General features: G+C 40.0%; 1 long non-coding RNA gene across 2 annotated transcripts; it reads right to left on the bottom strand.

Moving 5' to 3' along the window:
• Positions 1-475: 475 nt before the first annotated feature.
• LOC122003745 lies at positions 476-21837 on the bottom strand. Of its 2 annotated transcripts, none has more exons than XR_006118074.1 (4): positions 21382-21837; positions 21057-21163; positions 20882-20971; positions 476-857 (listed from the first exon to the last, which is right to left on the bottom strand). It is a non-coding gene; the product is annotated as an uncharacterized LOC122003745 (long non-coding RNA). The 2 variants fall into 2 exon arrangements; XR_006118073.1 differs by having other exon boundaries at positions 20882-20968.
• Between the last annotated feature and the right edge of the window lie 2833 nt (positions 21838-24670).

Raw genomic sequence — 24670 nt, 5'->3', positions numbered from 1 at the left:
GTATAAATATATTTTATTAAAATAAACTAAGATCTTAAAAAGAATACCATATTACTTGAATTTCATTTATAGATCTTTGTTGTATTTTTATTTTTATTTTTCTCATGCTTTGAACACATACCAATTTGATTCATCATAAGTTCAAAAAAAAATATATATAACAATCAATTATTTTTTATTTCTTTTATATGATTGGTTGAATCAAATAGAAAAACATAAATGATGTATTGAAAGGATAAATGATTAAAAATAATAAACGTAGTTGTTTGTTGTATTTCTACCCTATCAAAACAAGAAAGAAAACTACTTAAAAACTTTTCTAATCTAAAAACTCTAATTCTTTTTCTCAATTTTAAAGAAATCCAAATAAGATGTGTTATTCAATCTGATCTGTAGTCGAAATATAAGTTAGAGAAGAATATAAGCCATAGAGATGATGAGGAAATTGTTGGAGAAACACACACCTTCTTCCCTTCAATAGTATCACTGTATACCTAAAATTGTAATAACAATGTCAAATATAAAGAAATAAATTATACAACCATATGCAAATAAGCACAAAAGGTGCTCAACATCTTAAATAAATGTGAGAAAAATCAATGAATTATAAGTTAACAAATATACAATACCAGATAATCAACTAACATGCTAGAAACTGAAATTAGAATGAAATAGTTTTACGACAGCTTTGTTTGCCCTTGTATCATTATCATGGTTGAGATTTAACATGAAATACTTCAAAAATCACCATTTTGTAATGGTGAAATCAAAGAACAATAATTCAAGTCCACCTATGCGAGCTAAATTCTTAGACTGACTAGCAACCACTTGCCACGAAGAGATGCCTCAACCTTTGCCTACACAAATGAATGAGCATAATGACACATGAGCAAAATCACCAAATTTCCAAAAATCAATATTTTCAACATAAGATAGAAAAATGTATATAAGTAGAAGTATTTGGTGAACAAAACAAATACAACAAGCAATGGGACCAAACTATTAGGAGCCAATATGGATCTCTTACTGTCATTGAACACTATGTAAAATATCGAAAAATAGAGAATAATAATAAGGGAATTTTTGAAAAAATTTCGGAAATTTTTTGAAGCTCGTACGGACGAGTTAGCGGGGATAAAAATGGGGCCCGAGAAAACCTGTTTAGGCTACCCCGTTTAAACGAGGAAATGTTTATTTTCTTTAATCATTTCCTTTTCTTTTTCTTTATTCCCTTTCTTCCCCGTTTCTTCCTTGATCTGCGCTGCGCGCCCGAGCCACACTCCGACCGTTTCTCCTTCTCTTCCCAAAACCGACGCGTCGCCCGCTGCCCGTGTCCGTTTCTTCCCCTTCAATGAAAAGGCAGTGGCCAAGGGAAAGCCTCGCACCTCTCCAGCTTCTCTCGAGCCTCACCTTTCCTCTTCCTCTTCTTCGATTTCCCTCGGCTTAGCACCGTGCCCTAGGCATCTCTGCCGCACTACCACGATCGGCACCGCCCGACACCTCCTAGCGCAGTCAACGCCTCTTTGCTGAACGCCGAAGACCACAGCAGGTGCCTAGGTGTCGCCCTAGTTTCCGATCGTTGATCACCAGATTCGCTAAGCCGTGCCCTAATCACTACTTGCCGCCACCAGGTTCTGCTGAGCTACCCACTTAGACCTAGAATCATTGATTTCCTCTTCCCTTACATCTCTACTTTGGTTGATGAGGATCAGTTCCGGCAAGGAGGAAGAACTTGGCATTGTTGCAGTTTTCTGTAGTTTCGACAGAAGATCGTTGGCAGCAATATTCTCCAGCAGCATATTATCAGTTGGGGGTATCTGGATTGGAGGTATGGTTGTTGAATACAAGCGTAAATTAGATTACAAGATTAATTACGGTTTGATATAAGATTTTATGGGTTTTGGAATTTGTTGATTAGTAGATAATGTAGTTAACTGAATTAGGGATAAGAATAATGGTTTAATGGTTATGGATTTGTATTGGATTATGTTGGAGATTTTGTAATCTGTAGATTTCCTAGCTAATTGTGGATTTGGGTGAGTTTTGGAGATGAATCATGTATAAACCTAATCTAATTAGGTTGTACTATGGTTAAGGTTAAGTGGGGGATTAATCCATAACCATGTTTGATTTGAGTTACTCTTACTAGGAGGGGAATTTTATTTAGCTATTACTTTTTATGTATTAGCTAAAATACATTATGTGTTGCAGGACTTTGTTTGGAGACAAACGTCTGGATACGGGATTTATTGTGATACAGACTACGTATAAAGGCGGGTACCTCTTGACTTATCTTTTATGATATTGTCATTTGGATATGCATAGTATTTTATAGCTACAAGCAATGATCATGTTTGCCTTTGGTATGTCACGATTTGATACCCATAGCATGTTCTGTTTTGTCGCTTGTTATGTATCCATGTTTATATCTTGTGATTATTGCCGTGAGTACCTTAGTTCCTAGAGTAAGTGACATACCATGTTTTACTGAGTTTAGGACTAGATTCTGGATTTTTTTATTATCTGACATATGTATCGATATTTTTACATCATATCTGATCTGTGTACCTAAACCTTTTGCTTTGATCCATGTACACTGTTGGTACATATTTTATGGAGGTGGATATGTTCAGGACCTAGGTTGTTATACCATAGAGGACCTGTATACCCTAGATCTGCGGATTTGACTTACTTATACTAGGGTATACATTTTTATATATATATGTGGATTTGGTTCAGGATATTGTCATGCTTAGTTTCATGCATCATTCGCATGATTGCATGCTGCGTGATAGGCTGCTCCATTATTGTAGAGCATATCGCCAGTTTCATCACTGTTCGGTGCTCCGTTGGTCCACTCATGGGTAGCGTGACGCAGCGTGGTAGCACGTCAGTTTTGCTCTGTTCGGTGCTCCGTTGGTCCGCTCATGAGTATTGTGACGTAGCGTGGTAGCACGTTAGGGATCCCTCTCCGTCATGGTGTACCGGGAGATGAGAGCATTGCGCGCCCCCACTTATGATTTGAGGTAGGAGTATGTGTGTACTCCGACAGCATCCCGTCCACTCGGCCACTCATCGAGGGTGTTGATGTCAGAGTGCACGGTTGTCACAGCCCTACCCACTCAGTCTCACCATTGTGTGTGAGATGACTGACTGGCGTTAGGGGTGACCATGTCATTGACACCATATGCATTTATTGCATTTATTTGTTTGTGTTTGCTGCACTTATATGCTGTATTTTGATGGATGCATTTGTTTGACATACATACAGAAGGCATATTGTGTATCTGGTTTGACGACCCTTTTGTTCTGGATAGGAGTTCCTGGTGAGTACAGCTTCCTCAGTTACTTTCAGTTTTGCATATTTCCTATATATGATTAGGAAGCTGTATTCCATGTTTATTGATGTTAGATATATCTTATTAGGCATGTCTATTGGTATTCGCTGAGTTGTTGAACTCACCCCCGTGGACACTATCTTTTTCAGGTACCAAGTTGGTTATGGTGTCGCTTGGAGTATCCTGCCTGCTGGTTCCCATGTCACCTCAGAAGATCTGTCTTCGCTGTTGTCCATTTGTACTTTGGTATTTGTGTATCTAGCTTGTGTTTCGGTTTTGTTTCCGGAGTGGTGTTTTGTGGTGTGGTGTAAGCCTAGCCAGCAAGCATATCATGTAATTTGGTTTTTCTATCGTTTTTCTGCTGTGTTTTGGATTTTTGATCCAGCCGAGTGGGCTGATGATATAAACTGCGTGGATGACTTTGTGTTATATTTTTATTACTGTTATTGTTCTGGCCCTGAGGGCTTTGTATAAATGTTTCAGATTGTCACCCGTACAGGGGAGGTGCTGCCGAAATTTTTTTGGACAGGGACTTCCTCGGGGCGTGACAATTTAGTGGTACAGAACAGGTATACGATACTTGCTATGTGTTCTGGATTTTCGAGATTTATCTGATACCAATTTATTTGGTATCAAAGTACGGTACGAGTTTTATATTCCGTGTTTTGGATTTCGTGTTTTAGTCCTCTTGATGTGACTTTTCGGGTTTTGGGACCTGACAGTGACAGGACATCTCCAAGCTATAGGAGGTATGTTAGTATATGTTATCCTACCTTTTGGTTAGTATATGCACTGTTGACTATTATAGGTTATGACATGTATTAGCATTCTTGATTAGTACATGTCTAGTTGATATAGCATATATTACATGTGTTGGGTCAACCAGTGATCAAGGTCGACCCTACTTTAGTCAAGGATTTTAGCCTCTGGTGATTTTTCATATCATACCACCAGTAGTTTAGCTTCTGTTACTACTAGTTGGTTAGAGGTTGGAGACACATACCAGTCTCTGTTGTTATTGGCTAGGTGCTAGGTAATGACTAGTAAGTACATATTTTTTATATTGACCTAGCCAGTAGTATACCATGTTATCTTAGTTAATTTCATCAGTAAATATTGATTTACACTTGTTGATTTGGGTAGTCGTATATTGTTATACCTTAGTTGCTTGTGGAGGATTAAGGTATTCTTGATTAGTTAGTAGATGACTGATTTAGTTTTGTTGGTTTGATCAATAGAGGACAGTCATACTCTATTTTTAGAGGTTCGAATCTTTTGATTATTCGTGCTTAGTGGATATTTTGAGCACATAGAGTACATGGCTTGTACTGAAGTGGGGAGAGACTGAATTTGCCGTATACCGTTGTCGGTTTGGTCAATCTTTAGAGGATCGATGTATCCTATTCCATGGGCACGTTAATTTTGACTGTATGTACCTAGTTGGATAACTTAGAAGGTGACCCTGTCGTTTCAGAATGCAAGGTGGATTGGATTAAATATGCTGATTTTTGCATATCTATGTGGTAGGTACATATGATTGTTATAAGTTATACATATGATTGTTATAAGTTGTAGGAGTTCTATGATGGATAGTACATTTGCAAGTAGTGTGAGTATTCACATCTAGATATGGTTATTGTAGGTTCCTTGTGGATTATAGCTATTTAGTTAATTGTACGTGTCTGATTGACATATTGGAGGTATCTTATCGATTTAAATCTGTATCGTGGTATGTGCACATGAGTGTGAGTGTCATATTGGAAGTATTTTGTCGATTTAATCTGAGTTGTGATATGAGCATATGTGTTCAGTGTAAGATTCGAGGTATCTTGTGGATTATATTTGGTTTATGGGTATACTTGTGTTTATTATGAATTGTTGGAAGTATTACGTTGATTATACTCTTCGCATAGGTGTATATATATGTCATGTGAGTGTTGTTTGAGGTGTATTGTCGATTATACCTATGTTGGTATATGCACACGGGTTCGGTATGCATTGTTGGAGGTATCACGATGATTTATACCTATGTTGTGAGTATGTTTCGCGTGTACTAATTGGAGGATTATGTCGATCATACATATGTTGTGTGTGCATGTGTGTCAGGTGTATGGTAGGTAGCATCATGATGATTCTACCTATGTGGAATGTAGAATGCTGAGTGTCTACATTGTGTTATTGGTTGTATTACCCTGTCAACTAATTATTCTATTTGTGGGTGACCGACCCACTGGGATGATGATAGAGTTGACTATGGATTTGATTTGCTTACTGGGTTGTTATACCCTAGGCTACCCACAGTGATCTGTGGTAGAGAGATCTCGTGCAGTTTCTAGCTGGATAGTTAGGTGCCTTGGGCACTTATGTATTGGTTGTGGTGGAGCATTGCTCCCACACATGTTACAGATTGTTTGTGGTGGAGCGTTGCTCCCACATATTGTGGATTGCTTGTAGCGGAGCATTACTCTCATATTTATTGTAGATACATATTTCGGATTATTTGTGGTGGAGCGTTGCTCCCACATATGGAGGATTTCTTGTGGTAGAGCGTTGCTCCCACATATGTGGTATTTCGTGTGATGGAGTGTTGCTCTCACACTGGAGGATCTATTCTTTGGGGATTTATATCGTTGGTGATCAGATCTGTTTATTGTTGAGGATCTTATGGTTAGGAATGTCTGTGATACGGACATTATGTGTCTTGATTTTTACCATTAGGGCTTGCGGTGCCCTAGATGTTATCATGGACTCGATGATTTGGGTATCCCTAGGATGTTTGGATTGGTTTCCATTATCTTATTGACGATGTTTTGATCTATTTCGGATCCGAGGTGAGTCACGTACACCATCTTCACATAGTTCTAGAGATGTTTCGACGGGAACATCTATATGTGAAGATCAGTAGTGCGTATTTTGGTTGTCTTCTGTGAGATGTTTGAGACACACGGTCACCAGTAGGAGTATACTGTGGATCCACAGGAGATAGAGGATGTTACCAGTTGGGAGTTACTATGGTCTATACATGAGACTCGCAACTCCCTTTGTCGAGCTAGTTATTACCGGAGGCTCGTTGGGGGGTTTTCCACGCGTTGTTATGCCAATGACACGCCTGACCAGGAAAGGTGCGAAGTTCACGTGGTTCGAGGACTACGAGACCAACTTCTAGGAGCTGAAGCGGAGACTAGTGTCGGCTCCGATTTTTTTTGTTTTATCTTCTGGAGAGGAAGGATTCGTGCTCTATACCGACGCATCTCTACAGAGTTTGTGCGCTGTTTTGCTGCAGCACGGAAGGGTAGTCTCCTACTTCTCGACAGTTGAAGGAGCATGAGGAGAACTACCCAGTACATGACTTTTGGCTGACCGCCATTATTTTGCCTTGAAGATTTGGCAGCAGCATCTGTTCGGTATTACATTTAAGATTCTCACTGACCATAAGAGTCTCAAATATCTGTTCACTTAGAAAGAAACGTAATCTCCGACTGAGGAGAAGGATGGAATTTCTGAAAGGTTACGATTTGTACCATTAGCTATTACCCGGGGAAAGCTAATGTGGTTGCTGATGCACTCAAGAGGAAGTCCAGAGGGACTTTGGCTTGCCACCGAGTTTCAGTTACGGACTTGATCCAGGGATTCTCCAAATTGGGCCTTAAGGAGCAAGGACGGACAGAGCAGGGTATTCTTGTTACCATGGTTGCTCAATCGTCGATCAGGACGATGATCCGAGAGGCCAGGCTGGTGATCAACATTTGCAATTTATAGGCAGTCAAATAGCTTCCGGGCAGCAGACCGAGTTCACACGAGATGAGGAGGGTATTTTATACTTCCGAGGCGGATTGTGCGTACCTCAGTCTCATCCGATCTTACAGGAGCTTCTTCAGGAGGCACATCGCTCTCGATTTGTGGTCCACCCAGGGGGGACCCGCATGTAACGAGATTTGAGACGTTTCTACTGGTGGAACGGTATGAAAAAAGACATCGCGGAATTTGTAGCAAGATGTCTTGTCTGTCAGCAGGTGAAGGCTGAGCACAAGAGACCTGCCGGTTTACTTCTGCGGATTCCTATTCCCGAGTGGAAATGGGAACACATTATCATGGACTTTGTGGTGGGTTTGCCGAGGACACGACGAGGCCAAGACGCGATTTGGGTAATCGTTGATCGATTAACCAGGTTCGCGCACATCTTATCGATCCGGAGGACTGATTCCCTGGATTGATTGGCAGATCTGTATTGCCGGGAGATTATCAGATATCACGTGGTGCCCCGTTGACTATTATTTCGGATAGAGACCCCCGGTTCACGTCTCGTTTCTAGCAGAGTCTGCAGCAGGCCTTGGGCACTCAGCTCCGATTTAGTACAGCTTTCCATCCGCAAACAGATGGATAGTCAGAGCGGACCATTTAGACTCTAGAGGACTTGTTGAGATCGTGTGTATTGGATTTTGGAGGCAGTTGGGAGGACCATTTGCCATTGATAGAGTTCGCCTACAACAACGGTTTGCATTTGGCTATCCGGATGGCACCGTTTGAAGCGTTATATAGTAGGTCTTGTCGGATACCCACCCTCTGGGGTGAGGTTGGCTCAGCATGAGGCAGAGTTGTTCCGTACTATCAGACGGAGGATGTCAGAGGCACAAACTGCCAGAAGAGTTATGTTGATCGGAGTCGGAGACTCTTCGAGTTCTCTGCAGGCGACCATGTATTTCTGCGAGTTTCACCCACGAAAGGGGTGAAGAGATTTGACTTCAGAGATAAGTTAGCTCCGCGATACATTGGCCCTTTCCAGATCCTGGAGAGGATAGGGCAGTAGCTTATCGTCTGGCACTACCACCGTCCCTGGTAGGTGTTGGGTTTATCGGGCCGCGAAAACCGCTTTTTCACGTCGCGGAAACCCCGAGTGACCCAAAGCCATGGATCTCGTGCAAAGATTCGTAAACAAAATTTTTCGAAAAACCTTTTTTCTTGTACGAGTTTGTAAAAACTTTAGATCTACACTAAAGTTAAGATCATTACCCTTGATGCGCGCCCCACACAAATCCCGCTCGTCCAAATGGAGCCGGATCTCAAGACCGTCAAGCGTACGATCCTCTAGAAGTATCCACACGGACACACTAGATGGAGGTGACCAAAAACCAAGGTGTGCTAGCACCTATGTGGTTCGGCCAAGGAAGGAGGAGAGGGAGAGAGCAAGAAGAACTCTAGGAGGAAGAAGAAGGAATGAATGATGGAATAATTTTCAAAATGAAAATTATTCTCCTCATTCAAGTGGCCGGCCACCTTCTCATGTCTAACTCCCATTTCCATATTAAATGCAATTAATGTGGAGTCATTAAAGAGTTGTAACCCCCATGAGGTGGCACTCTAGGATGATGTGGATCAACATTATTGGTCCACATCTTGCCACCTCACTAAATGACATGGCAACAAGTGTAACCTCCTCATTTAATGTGGGCCGGCCACATTAAATGCTATGGAGGCTTGTAACCTCCATGAGGTGGCACACATTGATGATGTGGAGCAATCCTATTGGTCCACATCTTGCCAACTCACTAGTGATGTGGCAAAAAGTCAAGTCAAACATGACTTTTTCTCTTCCTCTCAAATCAAGTCAAACTTGATCAAATCTCTCTCATGGTTGATCTAATCCAACCATATGATTCAAGCCAACTTAATATAATGAATCTAATTCATTAAATTAAGTTGATTTAATGAGTCATAATCTAAATTAGACTCATTGAATACATGAATCAACTTGAGTCCAACTCAATTAGCCCAATTTGGATTACTCTTAATCCAATATGATTCATCAAATAAATCTAATCCTCTTGGTTCATCATATGAACCAAATCTCCATCTAATTGTCCTTAGTGTGTGACCCTATAGGTTCTTGTAACGTTGGCAATGCCCTAAACCCATTTAGGAGCATAAGTAATGAGCGGTATCTAGCAACACATCATTACTACCCAAGTTACAAGAATGTCGAGATCCGACATCACCTTGTGACTACTAATTGTGACTCCTCACAATATATGACAAGTGTCCTTCTATCCTAGACATCTAGATTGATCAATATGAGGCATAGACCGTGTCATCCTCTAATCAATCTAAATCTTGAACTCCAAGAAGACTCACTCGATCAAATGAGCTCAACATCTAATGTTGACTCATTTGGGCATGGCCATGCACTTAGTGGTCTCACTCTATCAAGAATACCGATGTCGTTCCCGTTATATGGGAGGGATAGATCACATCTACATCACTCACATCCCTCTACATAATTCGTTATATACCCAGTAATCGCCTTTATAGTCCACGCAGTTGACGAAACCAAAGTACATAACTCCTTATGTAGGGATCCATGGTGACTTCAGGTCTAAGGACTAATAGTCATACTAATAGCCACATGAGAAAGTATATGACACTCATATAACGATCCATGATACTTTCTCATGGCGGATCATTCAGTATACATTCTCTAATGCATACCCATGTGTCAGCTTGATATCTCTATATCCATGACTTGTGAGATCAAGTCATCGAGCTAACCTACATGCTAGTCTTATTGTATTAACATTGTCCCTGAATGTTAATACTCGACTAGGAATGATTTAGAGTAGTGTTCCCTATATCATCTCACTATCGATTCAACCAATCGATTGATATAGGTAAGAACCTTCTACTCAAGGACGCTATTATACTTAGTCTATTTGGCACTAATATAAATAAGTATAATAACCAAATAAATGCCTTTATTAATATACAAGAATATGATATACATGAGTCCATACAATCATTAAATGATTGGCTCTAGGGCTCTAACTAACAATCTCCCACTAGCACTAGTGCCAATCAGTATAGGCTCTAAGGCCTAAAGACCTAGTGTGACCATCATGCTTCCTCTGTGCCAATGCTTTGGTCAAGGGATCTGCGATGTTAGCTTCTGTAGATACTCTGCAAATCTTCACATCTCCTCTATTGATAATCTCTCGAATGAGATGGAAGCGCCGTAGTATGTGCTTGGTCCGCTGGTGTGAGCGAGGTTCCTTCGCCTGTGCTATAGCTCCATTGTTGTCACAATAGAGCTCAACTGGGTCAGCGATGCTAGGAACCACCCCAAGTTCAGTGATGAACTTGCGGATCTAAACTGCCTCCTTTCGCCTCGATGCGCGAAATACTAAACTTCATTGTAGAATCGACCATCGTATCCTGCTTGAACTCTTCGGTGGCACCACCATTAATGCAAAATACGAACCACGATTGCGATCGGTAATCATCTGATCGGTCTGGAAGCTCCCTTTACGGCTAGCTCATCATTGCCTCCATATATCAAGAAATATTCTCTAGTCCTTCGTAAGTACTTAAGAATATTCTTGACCGCTATCGAGTGACTTTCACCGGATCGGTATCTGCTCGTCATGCTCAAAGCATACGAGACATCGGTCGATAGCACGGCGTACATGATCGATCCTATGGGTGAGGCATAGGGATCTAATCCATGCGGTCTCTCTCCTCTCTAGAAGAGGGACCTTGAGTCTTCGAAGACTCACCATCGACAGAAATCCCTTCTTGGAATTCTGCATGGCGAAAAGTACCTTGTCAATGTATGTACTCTGACTTAGGGCAAGCAATCTCTTAGATCTATCTCTATAGATCATTCTAGAATGCGGGATGCCTCACCTAAGTCCTTCATTGAGAATCAACTCCCTAGCCATGTCTTGACAGACTGAAGCATAGGGATGTCCTTCCCAATGAGTAGTATGTCATCCACATACAATATGAGGAAGACAACTATGTCCCCTACAACCTTCTTGTAGACACAAGGCTCATCTTCGTTCTTGATGAAACCAAACTGTTTGATCGCATCATCGAATCGAAGATTCCAGCTCCGAGAAGCTTGCTTTAGTCCATAAATGGACCTATGCAGCTTGCATACTCTACTAGTATGATGTGGATCTACAAAACTCTCAGGTTGTGTCATGTACACATCCTCGAGTAGGTTTCCATTCAGAAACGCGATTTTGACATCCATCTGTCATATCTCATAGTCATGGTAGGCTGCAATAGCAAGCATGATCCGAATGGACTTAAACATCGCTACTGGAGAAAAGGTTTCATCATAGTCAATACCATGAATCTGCTTGAAACCTTTAGCTACCAAACGACCCTTATAGATAAGTCCATCCATGTCAGTCTTTCTCTTAAAGACCCACTTACACCCAATGGGTTTTACCCCTTTAGGTGGATCAACCAAAGTCCATACTTGGTTGGTGTACATGGATTCCATCTCGGATCTCATGGCTTCTAGCCATTTCTCGGAATCTGGTCTCATCACAGCTTCTTAATAGGTGGTAGGCTCATCCTCTATGAGCACAATGTCATCATGGTCAGACAAGAGAAATGAGTATCTCTCAGGCTGACGACGTACCCTATCAGACCTGCGAAGAGGTATGTCTACATGAACCGGTTGTTGTTCCTCAACTCCTTGTGGAACAACATCATCCACAACACTTTGTGGTTCTAGTTCAATTTCCATCGTGGCATTAGTGCTATTGTTCGCATCTTGAACTTCTTCAAGATCGAACGCGCTCCCACTAGTCTTTCTAGAAATAAAGTCCCTTTCTAGAAAGACCCCAGTCTTTGCCACAACTACCTTGTGCTGACTGAGAATGTAGAAGTAATATCCCTTAGTTTCCTTGGGATATCCGATGAAATAGCACTTGTCGGATTTGGGTCCTAATTTGCCTGACGTCGTACGTAAGCCTCACAGCCCCAAATCCTCATGAAAGACACCTGGGCATCTCTCCCAGTCCATATCCTATATGGTGTCTTTATCACGGCCTTTGATGGAACTCGGTTGAGTATGAAAGCTGCCGTGTCTATAGCATATCCCATAGATATGTCGGAAGATCTGTGTGACTCATCATAGATCGTACCATATCTAATAGGGTATGATTCCTCCTTTCGGATACACCATTCCACTGTGGTGTTCCAGGAGAAGTGAGTTGGGATAGAATCTCACACTCAGCTAGGTAGTCACGAAACTCATGGCTAAAGTATTCTCCACCTCGATCTGATCGAAGTATCTTAATACTCTTGCCAAGCTGGTTCTGTACTTCATTCTTGAATTCTTTGAACTTTCCAAAGGATTCAGACTTATGTGTCATCAAGTACACATAACCATATCTATTGAAGTCATTAGTAAATGTGATGAAGTATCTATAACCGCCTCTAGCAGCAACATTGAAAGGGCCACATACATCACTATGTATGAGTCCTAACAAATCAATTGCTCTCTCGCTGTGCCCACTAAAGGGAGTCTTGGTCATCTTGCCTCGTAGGCATGACTCGCATATCTCATATGATTCAAAATCAAATGAGTCCCGCAAACCATCCTTATGGAGCTGGAATAAGCGCTTGTCATTTATATGACCTAAGCGACAGTGCTAGAGATAGGTGTGGTTCATATCGTTCGATTTGAACCTCTTAGTACAAACGTTATAGATAGAGCTCTCAAGGTCTAGAATATAGAGTCCGTTCATCAGAGGTGCACTACAATAGAACATATCGTTTAAATAGACAGAACAACATTTGTTCTTTATTATAAACGAGAATCCTTTCTTGTCTAAACAAGAAACTGATATAATATTCTTAGTCAATGCAGGCACATAACAACAATCGTCTAACTCTAGTATAAGCCCAGAGGGCAGAGATAGAAAATAACAGCAGCAACCCGTGCTCCATTGCCTACTCGTAAGACCACCTTGCCCTTTGTCAATGCTCTGCTATTTCTCAGTGCTTGTACATTAGTACAAATGTGCGAAGCACATCCGGTATCTAATACCCACGTCGAAGAAATAGAGAGGTTGACTTCTATAACATTTATACCTGAAGTAGAAATCTTATTTCTCTTCTTGTTAAGATCTTCCAGGTGTCCTGTGAAGTTCCTCTTCCAGTGCCCTGCTTGTCCTTGATATAGTTGACGAAGATGTGCAACTATATCGTAAGCACCCATCAACTCATGTTGCTTCTGAAGCACACATCTAATGCGCCATCTTGATGCTTCTTATAAGCATCCCGATCAGCTCGCGTGGCAGTGGCAGGAGGAGCCTCCGGAATGGGCTGCTCCAGAACGTACAGTTTACGTTCCTGAGTGAGAACTATTCTCAAGTTCCTGTATCAGTCCAGGAAATTTGCTCCGTTGAGCTTGTCCTTCTTAAGGATAGATCGTAGAGAGAAAGTGTTCGTATTCGACGATATGGATATTCTACAACAGAAATAAATGCAGAAATAAATATCATATTCTTTTAAAATCATTTAATTAGGCCTTTAATTAACTGATGCTCCCACTGAATTCTATAATTCTTATGGGACAAAATCCACATCATACTAACCCTTGAGTTAGCTTTGATTAATACGCCCAAGGCTTAGTATGATCGGTAGGTAACCATTACCAATTACATCTCTATGCAACTCTTGTTTATAGAATAAATATCCGCATTTATATTAAAACTCGAGTTAGCTTTGGCTAATACGCCCGAGAGTTAATATAAACGTGATTTTGTCCTACCTTTCCAACTATTGGAAGAATGTCTATAGTTGACTCGATCCAACCGAGTAACTAGGAATACTCAATCTAATTGAGTTTGTATTCACCCATGCGTTGATAGGCGGGACCAAGATTGTCCCTCCGTACCCTACCAAGATAATATGTATTGCTCTGCTTTGGCAGATTCAACAATACATGTGATCGAGGTAGTGATAGGTATCACAGCACGGTTAGGCATTTAGAGTTGGTTCGATCTAGATCTAATCTAATCGAGAAGGATGCATCTTGTGCACGACTTAGATCTAATCTAATCGCAAGGGTGCATCATGTGCACGACTTAGATCTAATCTAATCGTTAAGGCACTAATTAATTAATTAATTATTAAACATGCATCAGATACATAACAATTAATTAATTAATCTATTTGTGATTTAGTCATGGCCCTACTACGATCTTCTCAAGCCAATGAGAAGATCGAATGGTCAACCTAGGGTCATCAGCTTCTCAAGCTCCTCCCTTTGACCACCTCGGAACTCCGTCTCGTGTGGACCCTCCACAGCTCCAATTTGTACATTACAATTTGAAACTCGAGTTACATTCGAGTCTAAATCTAATTTACAACGAGAATATAAAGAGAAAGACACGACACGCAGGTGGAAAAAAAAATACATCACACACAATCATATGACGCGGTCGTATTATGAATTACAACACAAATCCAATCTTATTGGGTATTTTGGGCCATGACTATCACAAATTAATATATAATTCAAAATTATATATTTTTCATAATTTTCTATAATTTTAAAATAATTTTACAATTTTTATGAATAAAATTTTCCGGCGGACCCGTTTAGCGATTTTCAGGAACGGATCCCTTGAGGGGCCAAGGGCAGCGCCCTACCCACGATCTAACCATCGCGAGGGTTCCTTTGCGATCCAACGCCTAAACCCGCTGTCCCAAAGCGATTTGGGTCGAGACATTGCCGTTTCGGAAAATCTTCCCGTGGGTTCGTTTTAGCGATTTCGTGCAATCGCGAAGCAAATTCCCTTGCGGGGTTAGGGCTATGCCCTACCCACGATCTAACCATCGTGAGTTGCTCCTTTGCGATCTAATGGCACCCGACCCGCTGTCCCAAACGGATTTGGGGCAAAACGAAGTCGTTTAAAAGAAAACTTTCCGGTAGTCGAAGCCTACAAGTGCCGAGACACTTGTGCTTCGCTTCTACGGAAAAATTACTCATAAAAACTCTAAAACTCAATTTTTACAGAAAATTACATAAGGTTTATTTTTCATAAAAATACAAACGAACTCGTACAAGTCTTTGCGTCGGGCCGCGAAAACCGCTTTTTCGCATCGCGGAAACCCCGAGTCACCCAAAGCCATGGATCTCGTGCAAAGATTCGTAAACAAAATTTTTCGAAAAACCTTTTTCTTGTACGAGTTTGTAAAAACTTTAGATCTACACTAAAGTTAAGATCATTACCCTTGATGTGCGCCCCACGCGAATCCCGCTCGTCCAAATGGTGCGTCGGTCCTCTAGAAGTATCCACACGGACACACTAGATGGAGATGACCAAAAACCAAGGTGTTCTAGCACCTATGTGGTTCGGCCAAGGAAGGAGGAGAGGGAGAGAGCAAGAAGAACTCTAGGAGGAAGAAGAAGGAATGAATGATGGAAAAAATTTCAAAAATGAAAATTATTCTCCTCATTCAAGTGGCCGGCCACCATCTCATGTCTAACTCCCATTTCCACATTAAATGCAATTAATGTGGAGCCATTAAAGAGTTGTAACCCCCATGAGGTGGCACTCTAGGATGATGTGGATCAACACTATTGGTCCACATCTTGCCACCTCACTAAATGACATGGCAACAAGTGTAACCTCCTCATTTAATGTGGGCCGGCCACATTAAATGCTATGGAGGCTTGTAACCTCCATGAGGTGGCACACATTGATGATGTAGAGCAATCCTATTGGTCCACATCTTGCCAACTCACTAGTGATGTGGCAAAAAGTCAAGTCAAACATGACTTTTTCTCTTCCTCTCAAATCAAGTCAAACTTGATCAAATCTCTCTCATGGTTGATCTAATCCAACCATATGATTCAAGCCAACTTAATATAATGAATCTAATTCATTAAATTAAGTTGATTTAATGAGTCATAATCTAAATTAGACTCATTGAATACATGAATCAACTTGAGTCCAACTCAATTAGCCCAATTTGGATTACTCTTAATCCAATATGATTTATCAAATAAATCTAATCCTCTTGGTTCATCATATGAACCAAATCTTCATCTAATTGTCCTTAGTGTGTGACCCTATAGGTTCTTGTAACGTTGGCAATGCCCTAAACCTATTTACGAGCATAAGTAATGAGCGGTATCTAGCAACACATCATTACTACCCAAGTTACAAGAATTTCGAGATCCGACATCACCTTGTGACTACTAATTGTGACTCCTCACAATATATAACAAGTGTCCTTCTATCCTAGACATCTAGATTGATCAATATGAGGCATAGACCGTGTCATCCTCTAATCAATCTAAATCTTGAACTCCAAGTAAACTCACTCGATCAAATGAGCTCAACATCTAATGTTGACTCATTTGGGCATGGCCATGCACTTAGTGGTCTCACTCTATCAAGAATACCGATGTCGCTCCCGTCATATGGGAGGGATAGATCCCATCTACATCACTCACATCCCTCTACATAATTCGTTATATACCCAGTAATCGCCTTTATAGTCCACCCGGTTACGAGTGACGTTTGGCGAAACCAAAGTACATAACTCCTTATGTAGGGATCCATGGTGAATTCAGGTCTAAGGACTAATAGTCATACTAATAGCCACATGAGAAAGTATATGACACTCATATAACGATCCATGATACTTTCTCATGGCGGGTCATTCAGTATACATTCTCTAATGCATACCCATGTGTCAGCTTGATATCTCTATATCCATGACTTGTGAGATCAAGTCATCGAGCTAACCTACATGCCAGTCTTATTGTATTAACATTGTCCCTGAATGTTAATACTCGACTAGGAATGATTTAGAGTAGTGTTCCCTATATCATCTCACTATCGATTCAACCAATCGATTGATATAGGTAACAACCTTCTACTCAAGGACGCTATTATACTTAGTCTATTTGGCACTAATATAAATAAGTATAATAACCAAACAAATACCTTTATTAATATACAAGAATATGATATACATGAGTCCATACAATCATCAAATGATTGGCTCTAGGGCTCTAACTAACAGTAGGCGTGCATGACGTATTCCACATATCTATGCTAAGGAGATATATTCCCGACCCGACACATGTGTTGACAAATATCTCAGTTTCCGTTCAGCCTGACGTCACTTATGAGGAGATTCTAGTATGGATTCTGGACCGAAAAGAGCGTTAGTTGTGGAACAAGATGATCCGACTGGTTAAAGACGGATAGTAGCATCATTCCGATGAGGAGGCTACCTGAGAGCTCGAGGATACTATCCGAGCTCGATACCTCATTTTTTTTTCACTTGAGGTATATGATTTAATTTATCGTTCAGCATCTATACACTTTGCTTGTTGTTAGTATTTGTTAATGGTAGATAACGAAATTTGGGGACCAAATTTTTATTAGTGGGGGAGAATGTAAAATACCGAAAAATAGAGAATAATAATAAGGGAATTTTTTGGAATTTTAGGAAATTTTTCGAAAATTTTTCGGAGCTCGTACGGACAAGTTAGCGGGGATAAAAACGAGGCCCGAGAAAGCCTATATAGGCTACCCCGTTTAAACGAGGAAATGTTTATTTTCTTTAATCATTTCCTTTTCTTTTTCTTTATTCCCTTTCTTCCCCGTTTCTTCCTTGATCTGCGCAACGTGCCCGAGCCACACTCCGACCGTTTCTCCTTCTCTTCCCAAAACCGACGCGCCGCCCGCTGCTTGTGTCCGTTTCTTCCCCTTCAGTGCAAAGGCAGTGGCCAAGGGAAAGCCTCGCACCTCTCCAGCTTCTCTCGAGCCTCACCTTTCCTCTTCCTCTTCTTCGATTTCCCTCGGCTTAGCACCGTACCCTAGGCATCTCTCGCTCGTCGACGACTACTATCGCCGCCGATCAGCCGGCACCGCCCGACACCTCCTAGCGCAGTTGACGCCTCTCTGCTGAACGCCGAAGACCACAGCAGGTGGCTAGGTGTCGCCCTAGTTTTCGATCGTTGATCACCAGATTCGCTAAGTCGTGCCCTAATCACTACTTGCCGCCACCAGGTTCTGCCGAGCTACCCACTTAGACCTAGAATCGTTGATTTCCTCTTCCCTTACATCTCTACTTTGGTTGATGAGGATCAGTTCCGGCAAGGAGGAAGAACTTGGCATTGTTGCAGTTTTCTATAGTTTCGGCAGAAGATCGTTGGCAGCAATATTCTCCAGCAGCATATTATCAGTTGGGAGTATTTGGATTGGAGGTATGGTTGTTGAATGCAAGCATAAATTAGATTACAAGATTAATTACGGTTTGATATAAGATTTTATGGGTTTTGGAATTTGTTGATTAGTAGATGATGTAGTTAACTGGATTAGGGATAAGAATAATGGTTTAATCGTTATGGATTTGTATTGGATTATGTTGGAGATTTTGTAATCTGTAGATTTCCTGACTAATTGTGGATTTGGATGAGTTTTGGAGATGAATCATGTATAAACCTAATCTAATTAGGTTGTACTATGGTTAAGGTTAAGTGGGGGATTAATCCATAACCATGTTTGATTTGAGTTACTCTTATTAGGAGGGGAAATTTATTTAGCTATTACTTTTTATGTATTAGCTAAAATACATTATATGTTGCAGGACTTTGTTTGGAGACAAACGTCTGGATACGGGATTTATTGCGATACAGACTACGTATAAAGGCGGGTACCTCTTGACTTATCTTTTATGATATTGTCATTTGGATATGCATAGTATTTTATAGCTACAAGTAATGATCATGTTTGTCTTTGGTATGTCACGGTTTGATACCCATAGCATGTTCTGTTTTGTCGCTTGTTATGTATCCATGTTTTTATCTTGTGATTATTGCCATGAGTATCTTTGTTCCTAGAGTAAGTGACATACCATGCTTTACTGAGTTTAGGACTAGATTCTGGATTTTTTTATTTATCTGACATATGTATCTATATTTTTACATCATACCTGATCTGTGTACCTAGACCTTTTTGCTTTGATCCATGTACATTGTTGGTACATATTTTATGGAGATGGATATGTTCAGGACCTAGGTTGTTATACAATAGAGGACCTGTATACCCTAGATCTACAGATTTGACTTACTTGTACTAGGGTATACATTTATATATATATATGTGGATTTGGTTCAGGATATTATCATACTTAGTTTCATGCATCATTCGTATGATTGCATGCTGCGTGATAGGCTGCTCCATTATTGTAGAGCATATCGCCAGTTTCATCATTGTTCGGTGCTCCGTTGGTCCGCTCATGGATAGCGTGACGCAGCGTGGTAGCACGTCAGTTTTGCTCTATTCGGTGCTCCGTTGGTCCGCTCATGGATAGTGTGACGCAGCGTGGTAGCACGTTAGGGATCCCTCTCCGTCATGGTGTACCAGGAGATGAGAGCATTGCGCTCCCCCACTTATGATTTGGGGTAGGAGTATGTGTGTACTCCGACAACATCCCGTCCACTCAGTCACTCATCAGGGATAGTGATGTCAGAGTGCACGGTTGTCACAGCCCTACCCACTCAGTCTCACCATTGTGTGTGAGATGAGCGTCAGGGGTGACCATGTCATTGACACCATATGCATTTATTGCATTTATTTGCTTGTATTTGCTGCACTTATATGCTGCATTTTGGTGGATGCATTTGTTTGACATGCATACAGGAGGCATATTGTGTATCTGGTTTGACGACCCTTTTGTTCTGGATAGGAGTTCCTGCTTCCTCAGTTACTTTCAATTTTGCATATTTCCTATATATGATTAGGAAGTTGTATTCTATGTTTATTGTTGTTAGATATATCTTACTAGACATGTCTATTGGTATTCGCTGAGTTGTTGAACTCACCCCCGTGGACACTATCTTTTTCAGGTACCAGGTTGGTTATGGTGTCGCTTGGAGTATCCTGCCTGCTGGTTCCCATGTCACCTCAGAAGATCTGTCTTCGCTGTTGTCCATTTGTACTTTGGTATTTGTGTATCTAGCTTGTGTTTCGATTTTGTTTCCGGAGTGGTGTTTTGTGGTGTGGTGTAAGCCTAGTCGGCTAGCATGTCATGTAATTTGATTTTTCTATCGTTTTTCTGTTGTGTTTTGGATTTTTGATCCAGTCGAGTGGGCTGATGATATAAACTGCGTGGATGACTTTGTGTTATATTTTTATTACTGTTATTGTTCCAGCCGTGTTGGCCGAGGTATATGTGGCCCCGAGGGCTTTGTATAAATGTTTCAGATTGTCACTCATACAGGGGAGGTGCTGCCGAAATTTCTTCGGACAGGGACTTCCTCGGGGCGTGACACTACGTAAGGATTTTGATGAGTATAGAAATGGTGATAGTGAATCAATCTTCTACAAATTCATTTAGCAAAAGGATAATTGTGTAACTACAACAACAAGAGATGTTTGCATAATCATTGCACATTGTTAAAGTGCTCTTGGAACATCAAGACAAAAGGTGGAGTATATAATGAAGCAAGATTGCCTTGGGTACCATTTGATGTTGACACAACGATCTTACTTGATTCCTAAATAGCAGAAGGTCTTGATATGCCAAAGGAAACATTTGAACTTTGTCTGAGACTTGTGGTGTTTGGTATTAAATAAAAATCAATGCCAATAAAAGAACCGTTAAATAATTGAATTTTGAAAATGTATTAGCATGCAACAATAGATAAAATTATGAAAATTAAGTTAATAAAAGTGCACAAATTTTGCAAAATGAATGCGACATAAGGAGAACCAGACCTGAAAAAAGCAGGATCTTCATAAAGGGTATCTCTTATGATAGGAAAAGGTGTTCTCACTTCATCTTCAAGGGCACTTGACATTGAACTACTATTGGTAAAAATATTTTACTCACTAAAGAAACAAAAATTTCCAAAAAGAAAAAAAAAGAAATCTATCAAGGTATGAAGACCACCTAGTAATTCCATTAATCCATCAAGGTATGAAAGATGACTCCACCCCACCACTTTCATTGTTGACATAGAAGAGATGTACAACCTCATCAAGCTAACAACCTATAGCCTGTAAAATACATCCACAATTAAGGACTTTCTATTACAGTATCGCATAAGAAGCCTAAAACTCAGAATCAGCCCTGCTTAAACAGCAATCCATGGCAATTGCATTTCAATGTAATTAAAGGGAAAAGGGATACAAATACATTCAATTACGAGGAATCGTCGCTCTAGGATAACTAAGATGCACGAACAATCAAGAGTGAGAAGATGATAGGGTAAAACCTCAAGAAATTGTGCAACGACATCAACGGTTTGGCCATTGGCGATCTCGAGGAAGAAGGAGACAAGATGCTTCAGCGGTGATGTTCAGTGAAGAGGGATTTGGTGGAGAGGTTTAGCAAAGTCGGAAAGGGGTTCAGCGAAGAGGAGTTGGGTGGAGATGTTTAGCGGAGAGGGAGTCGGCGAAGATGGGTTAGGCGGAGATGTTCAGTGTAGAGGGAATCGGCGGAGGGATTCGGCAGAGAGGGTAGAGGATTTTGACAAAGAGGGGTTCATAGAAGAGATTCACGACGGTATTAATGAGCGTCCGCTTGGACTCGACAATAAGCCAGTACTGGTCAAAGGAGAGGAGGCGGTAAATAGTGGCGGCAACATTCTGTTCGGCAAAAGGTAAAGGTAGAGAGGAAGCTTGGCAAAGCACGGAATTTTGGGGAAGAGAGGAAGGCGAAGGTGAAGTCATAGATTAATTCGGCGAGGTGTGATACATTAGGTTAAAAAGCTCTAAAATTTTGACTATTAACAACACACTCACACTCTGCATTTGCTGTTGATATTTAATTTTATACTTTAACAGCGACCAAAATTAGCTATTAATATTTAATTTTAACAACATACTTTACACGCTATAAAAAAAATATTAATAGTGTACTTTTTTTTTTTACATAATATCATTTATAAAAATATAATATTATCTACAATGCACTTAATTGAGCACATCATAAAAATTATTATTAACGATATGACCCAACCGTCATCGTTGATGATGTGCTATGAAAAATCATATTTTGTTGTAGTGTATGCAAAGCTAGCTAAGTCCTAAGGATCACCACCTTTGGTTTCATTACAACCTGAGCCAGAGTTAGAACCATCATATGATCCCGAAGCAGTCTCATCCACTTATTTAGTACTTTCAGATACTTCTTAGCAATGCAAGGTTAATATTTCTAGTGATCTTTTAGAAAATTTCATAGAAGTACATATAATCGATTTTGTGGATGTGATTCATTTTTCTATATATGCTCTATCAAATTTAATATGGTTCTAGTTCTATCTTATATAGCATGCTTATGGGAGGTATGTCTTTTCTTGGGGTGTTCAGATTTTTCTAAGATAGAAAAGTGGAAGCTCAATATGAACTATCTCCGACCTCCGAGAGGGACTTTTAAGGAGAGAAAGATGGAGAAAGCGGTGATACACTATATTTCTCTTATGAAGACAACTCTCTTCGTAATAATATGGGTCATTGGAAGGAAAGTCTGAAAGTATTCCACTCCAGCCAAAGCCTGATTTAGATGAGGATAATAAGGAGTTGAGTTAATAACCTTAAACAAGTGCTTCTTGGGAGGCAATCCGAGTTCTTTCTTGTTTTCATTTAAGTCTTTTGTTTCTTTCTAATTTCTTTCCTTTCTTCATAGTAACTCAAATTCTCTACTTAATTTTTCTTGTTTATTTTCTTTTTATAGGATTTAAAGTTGTGGAGGAATGCAAATAGTAGATAGAGAAGTATTTTTAACACATGAATGTCTCAATCATTTGGAGTCCATCACTTGATAACTTCTCTAACTTCAAACTCTCCTCCATATTACATTTCTAATTTTCATTAGGATAATGAAAATTTTAATTCAAGGGGGATGTATTGGGTTTAGATTAGCTTGTCATATTTTTTTTGCATAATAAAATCTTTCTTGTTGTATCATTCATAACATCATGATTGTTTCTTCCTTAATGCAATAATGCTGGCATACTTGTTCTATATTTCATGTGGTTTATTGGTTACTTATGGTGCTAGTATATTTAGTGATCTATCTTTTTTTTATCCATGTTAGCATAAAGTGAGTAATGTTTTTACTGTAATAATTTGAGTGTTGGCCTTGTTTTAGACTCTTTAGACTTTTCCTAATTTTGATGGTAGATAACTCTAAAAATGCTCATAATTCATAGAACTGAACTAGTACTTATGTTTCTATGGTGACTTCTCAATTATATTTTGATTACTAGATGATCTTGAATCATAGAAACTCATTTGAAAAAAATTCTAAATCCCTACATTTGCATTAATATATTTGCATTTGTATTAGTTTTACACTTTTAAAGTACAAAAAAGAATCATTTGAATATGGGATATAAAAATAGTTCTCATGAATAGAAACTAATAATTTACACCATTGGACTAGTTGGGTTACTAGGAAAATAAATATTATGTTTCTCTTGATTCTGAGTAGTCCTTTGAAACCTTATGTAGTATGAGAGATATGAACCAAGCGTGTGATAGGTAAGTACTCATCACTGGGAGCATAAGGAATACAGTCTTATGATGACTTGAGAACTATTACTTAGATTATATTCAAACTATTTTTATATCTTAGTTACTAATAAAATCATTTGATAGGATTAGACTGACTCACTAGATATTACGATGCACTATTTAACCATATGAGTATAGATGTAGTTTTTGCATGAGGACAAGCAAAGATTTAAGTATGGGGGTGTGATGTGTATAGGTTATGTATGTTTCTAGGTATTGTTAGATGCATATCTACTTATATTTCATAAATATAATCTATGTTTATTGCACCCTATTTTATTATTTATGTCATATTTCCATTCTATTTGTTTGAGAATTTGCTCTTTACATATTTTGATTGAAAAGATATAATTTAGAGTGAAAATGGAGCAAAGATACATATTGGAGGAAACATAGAGAAATCCAGCAAGATGGTCATACCAAAAGGCACGATCATGTCCCTCTTCCATGTTGAGGATCTTACGGCCGACTAGAATGAGGGTTGAATGGACGACATCCCCAAATCGATAGCTTCCTACACTTGTTAGTTTACGTAGCGGAATAATACAAAACAAGCAAGCTAAAGATAATAAGGAAAGCACAAACCACTAACACGTTCGTTTATGTGGTTTGGAGATAACTTGCTCCTACTCCACGGCTGCCCGTAAGGTGGACGATCCCTCGATCTATCAGTCGATTAGTCCTCGGAAACTCTGACTAGCTCAAACCTCCTTGTGGGTGGAGAAACCTCACCACAACACTCACCAAGAACACTTCGACACAAAGGAAACATTGAGCACTAGTGACTACTAATTAGACTTTAACCAAGTCCAATTTCGTCACCTTGGCTGGCCAACCAAACTCCTTTTTATAGAGCTTGGAAGAAAACAACCCTGCTATTTTACCATTATCAGTCGACTGGTCCTTGCGCCAGTCGACTGGCGGCAGTCCAACAGCTCTCAACGGCTCTCTACTAGTCGACTGCTACAGTGCATCAGTCGACTGCTA

This window comes from Zingiber officinale, chromosome 7B (genome assembly GCF_018446385.1).
Source record: "Zingiber officinale cultivar Zhangliang chromosome 7B, Zo_v1.1, whole genome shotgun sequence".
Classification (NCBI taxonomy): Eukaryota; Viridiplantae; Streptophyta; class Magnoliopsida; order Zingiberales; family Zingiberaceae; genus Zingiber; species Zingiber officinale.
The sequence above is the reverse complement of the archived record's forward strand: the minus strand, read 5'-3'. Positions and strand labels throughout refer to the sequence as shown.